The sequence below is a fragment of the Bombus terrestris genome, chromosome 16 (assembly GCF_910591885.1).
Source record: "Bombus terrestris chromosome 16, iyBomTerr1.2, whole genome shotgun sequence".
Lineage (NCBI taxonomy): Eukaryota > Metazoa > Arthropoda > Insecta > Hymenoptera > Apidae > Bombus > Bombus terrestris.
The window spans coordinates 7,657,682-7,662,491 of NC_063284.1; the positions used below are offsets into that span (position 1 = coordinate 7,657,682).

Here is a 4,810-nt window from a genome sequence, read left to right on the forward strand (position 1 = left end):
ATGTTGAAAATAGATTTGTTTATGCTGAGATTGGCCCGTAAGTACTGGAACTGTTGTAAGTCCTGGAAGTTTGTGCCTTTACCGTAGATTCACATCTTGGATTAGGAAGTATATGAGTAACACTATGCTTTATAATTCTGCAGCAATGTTGAAAATAGATTTGTTTATGCTGAGATTGGCCCGTAAGTACTGGAACTCCATAAGAAATGTTCTCTTTAATTCCCTCATTCCCTACCTTAGTTTTCAGAATGAGTAATATTTCGAGTTATCAAGACGGACTGGATGTTTACCTTGTCAAGCTTTCGTTTATATGGATTCCTTTGGTTCAATCCAGGATGAGTCCTTTATACTTATCATTTATTATCATTACAGATCTATTTATGGTAAAATCATATCTATACTCTAGGTGATCATTATTGGGCTGACCTAAGCCATGTCCAACCTGACTCAATGATTTTTCTAATTTTCATAAATTAAATGTTAGATATTGGTGGCTGAATGGGGACTATCTTTAGTATGATTAATCCTTTCGCTACGAAGCGCACAGAAACAGTGGGCGTAACAGTGGGAGATCGGTCGCAAGGATGGCACGATGCACAGAGAAATATATTATGTGGCTGAGCGTCTACAGGCGATGTTCGCAGAGAAAGAGTTAAATCATTATACCGTAGTACTTTTATTTGAACACTGTAGTAGTCTTCAACTGTACATCGTTCTTCTATATTGAAACAAATAAAGATATCAAAACTACAATACATCATAAAATGTATCACGTAACACGTAAAAAGTAACAAATATATTTTGCATAAAAACAAAATATTTGCACAAAATATTAATACACTTGATTGCAATTATTTATTTCTTACTTAATTAAGTACAACTTATACTAAGCAATATTTAGGTTCAATAAAGCCACAGTGATACAGTATTTATTTATCACCAATCTCAAAATAATGTTAATAATAAATTTAAAAAAGCCGTCTGTTATATGTTTATAAATGTATTATCGAGCCAATTCTAGCGGCACTGCAAGACTAGATTGACCCACGACAAAGGTGGAGCAAGCTCTCATCCTCCGTCAGATTCCAAAAATCAGTTTAATATTCTGACTTCCTAATGGGAAGTGTATCAGATATTAAGCTGATAAGAACAGATACTACACTTTGATCTTAGCCATAAGGCCGAGAAGCGATAACAATTTTAACTTTGTCTACGAATATAACATCTCTATCTCCTAAATTTTCCAGCGAGAAACGGCACCTTGAAAAAACCACCTAGCGGTGGTATCTTCAAATACTCTAGCCTGATCGCATTCTACTGACTTTTAGCGACTTTCGGCGTACAGTCTATTTCGTCCGCGAAGCGTGATTTTCCGTCTTCTTATACACTATGAACAACGTCGATCTTTTTTTTTTTATATTTATTCATTGAAATTCACAATTTGTCTAATTTGGACTTTTGATAGTGTAGTGTCGGAAAAGGATAGGATTAGGATAATTTAGATTTGTAAAATTCTCCTAATACTGTTTATTTAAGATAAATAAAAATAACAGAGCTTAATTGGACAGAGAACGATAAATGTTCAACTTGAACTAAACGCAAAAATCTTATTCTACTCAAATCACTCTCGCAAACTCTATAACTCTAACAACTTGATCTCCCTACAACACTAGCAACTCTTTTTTTTTTTTTTTATCTTTGTTTATTAATTCCAGGTTTTTTACATATTTTTTTACATCATTTTTTTTCCAGAATAAACGCTGAATTCTAATTGTAGGGTGGTACAGGCAAGAGTACCGATACGCGACGGTACGACGTAGCCATGCATTATTACATTCTTTTCTCTTTTTTTTTTTTGAGGTTATTAATGTTAAATAAAATAAAATTAAGCCGCTGTTGCGCTGTGCTTATGTACGATATTTTAATTTATGTCCTGAAAGCCTGGACGCAAAAACAGGACAGTTCGCTAGCCTATTAGGGAGGGGCTGGGAGGGGATGGACTGGGAGGGGTGGGGAGGGGTGTTCTGTGGGATTAGTATAATATTTGTTTATTTATTTACATATTTACATATTTACATATTTACACTTTTATTCGGTGAGCGTTGCCGTTCTGTGGCTCTTTATCTTGTTGTTTTTTGTTGTGGATTCCGTATCCACCAATATTTTTTTGTGTTTTTTCTGTGTTTGTCTTCTGTATCCTTTTGGGGGAGGGCCATGTTGTATCTCCACCTAGTGTCTGCCGTGCGGCCATCTAGGTTTTCCTCGTATTGAATAGATTTCATGCCTATTTTCCTTTGCATATGATAGATTATGGGTATGTTGTTTTGGTCTTGGAGATAGTTTCTTTCGTCTAGGTATAGAAAGGCTTCGGGGGGGATGTAGCCTGTTAACAGAGTGTTTTTGAAGTATGCGTCGTTTGGGTATAAGCAGCCGAAGATTAGGCTGTTTTCTTTGATCTTCGCGGCTTGCGAGAAGTGATTTCTCGTTAGTTTTAGGATGTGCCAGTCGATGCGGTGGATGTTGGCTAAGTCGTATATTTTTTTATTTTTTACGTATTTTCTGTATCCGCTGTGTTCTGATCTGTAAATGCTCAGGCAAGCTCTGATGCATTTTCTTTCCAATATGCGAATTTTTTCCATTATTGACGCTGGTATGTTGTACCATATTGGGCAGCCGTAGGTTATAATGGGTCTTATTAGCGATTGGTAGCACATGATTTTTACTTTGCTATCGAGAAGTCTGGAATAAAACAGCCTTTTTGTATTCCAAAAAGCTTTGCTGGCTTTGGAGAGTTGGATTTCGATGTGTTGCTTATAATTTAGTTTTTCATTTATGTTTATTCCCAGGTATTTTACGCAATTTTTGTGTGGTATGAGGTTCTCTTCGTTTTCTTTTTCTTTTAGGCGGAATTTCCTGACTTGTTCCCTTTCTGCTGGGCCGATTTTGCTTGTCATGGGTCTGAATAGTATGGTTTCGCATTTGCTTGCGTTAATTTTTAGTTTCCATGTATGATAGTAATCGCTGATTTTGTTAAAGAGTTCTTGCAGTTCTTATCGTTTTGGTTTTGCGGCCTGTTACGTAGATGATTAGGTCATCCGCGAAGGCTATGGAGCGTTTATGTGTGGATGTGTTGAGGTTAAAGAGGTTTAGTAAGTCGTTATAGTAGATGCTGAAGAGTAGCGGAGAATTTACTGTTCCTTGTTGCAGGCCGTTCTCTATGGAGAATTCTTTGCTTGATGTGTTGGAGCCGTCGGTCATTATAAATGTTTTGTTTGTTATCATGTCCCAGACTATTTTAATCAGGTATTCAGGGAAGTTCTTTTTAATCATTTTATAAATGAGCCCTGGGATCCAGACGGTGTCGAAGGCTTTTTCGATGTCTATTAGGCAGGCGGCTACTCGTTGATTTGCGTTAAGTGCCCAGCAGATATCCGACGTAAGTTTGTTTATTGCGTGGATTGTGGAGTGCTTGTGGCGGAAGCCGAATTGATTTTCCGGGATTACCTTATTTTTTGAGCAGAAGGCGGCTAGGGGGTTGTTTATGATCATTTCGTATACTTTGCTTATGTTGGGGAGGAGGCTTATAGGTCGTAGGTTTGCAGGTGATGAACCGTCTTTATTTTTTTTTGTAATGGCTATGAGTTTGGCTTTTTTCCATTTTTTGGGAAGTATGTGTTGTTTAGCGCGTTATTAAACAGTACTGTGTAGTACCATTTTATTTTGTTTGGTAGGCGTTTGAGCGAGATGTTTGGGATTCCATCGAAGCCGGCGGATTTTTTGTTGTTTAGCATGGAGAAGATTGTACTTAGTTGATTGAAGTTTGTAAAGTAGTTTATTTCTGGGTCAGGCTGCTTGGGGTCGTCCGATGTGTTTTCGTTTGAGAATGTGCAGACTGTTTTGTTTAGCGCTATGTCTTTTTCTATTTTATTTTTTAGTTTGTTTGTTTCGGCGATGATAATTCTGTTTAATTGTTCTCGGCCCATATGTTCGTTTTGTGTGTGAGTTTTGGAAAAGTGGGTGCCGATAATGTCTAGTTTTTCCGTTGTTTTTGATATTATGAAGTTACTTTGTTAGTTTACTCTGTGTCTTTGTTGGTGTTGTGTATCTCGATGCCTGCTTCTTGGATGAGGGAGGCTTTTTCTGGAGGCAGTTTGAGGGGCGGGATGGAGTTTTGTTCCTTTGGTCTGAAAATTTGATTTATCTGCGGGAACATGCTAGCAGAGTCTTTTTTGGAAATATTTTTTATTTTATTTGTCCAGTATTGATTTATAGAGTTTGCGAATTCTTGTTTTAGTTGTGATTTTATTTCGTGTAGCAGGTACTTTAGGAATTCTATGTCTTCTCTTTTGTCGTAAGAGTAGTTGTGTCTTAGGTTGTTTAATTTAGATAGTATGTAGCTTTTATCTCGTTGTAGTTTTTTTATTTTATAGTTTATATATGGCTCGCAGGAGTCCTTTTTTTTAAATGTCGGTACGGATTCTTGTAGGGCGATTTGTATATGTTTTTCTATTTCGTCTATGAACGAGTCGATTTGTCTGTCTGTTAGGTTGACATTGTTGTAGATTTTTAGGTCGCAGTTCTGTTCGAGCAGGTTTTGGAACTTTTTCCAGTCTGTCTTTTTGTAGTTGTACCTGGGTGTTTCGGTCTGCGTTTCGAGTGTTAGGTAGTCGGATGTGTTTTTGCTTATCTGAAATACTATGGCGTTATGGTCGCTGTCGTAGTCTATGGTTTTGAGAGTGTTATTTGGTCGTAAGTTTTGGAATTTTATTCGGGCGTCTGCTAGGCATATGGCTAGGTAGGAGCGTCCTTT

The 4,810-nt window shown here is 37.1% G+C and overlaps 1 non-coding gene across 1 annotated transcript; it reads right to left on the reverse strand.

Annotated features, from left to right (window-relative positions):
* Positions 1-1,001: 1,001 nt before the first annotated feature.
* Positions 1,002-1,193, reverse strand: LOC125386607. Its single transcript, XR_007226941.1, has one exon. It is a non-coding gene; the product is annotated as a U2 spliceosomal RNA (small nuclear RNA).
* Positions 1,194-4,810: the final 3,617 nt, after the last annotated feature.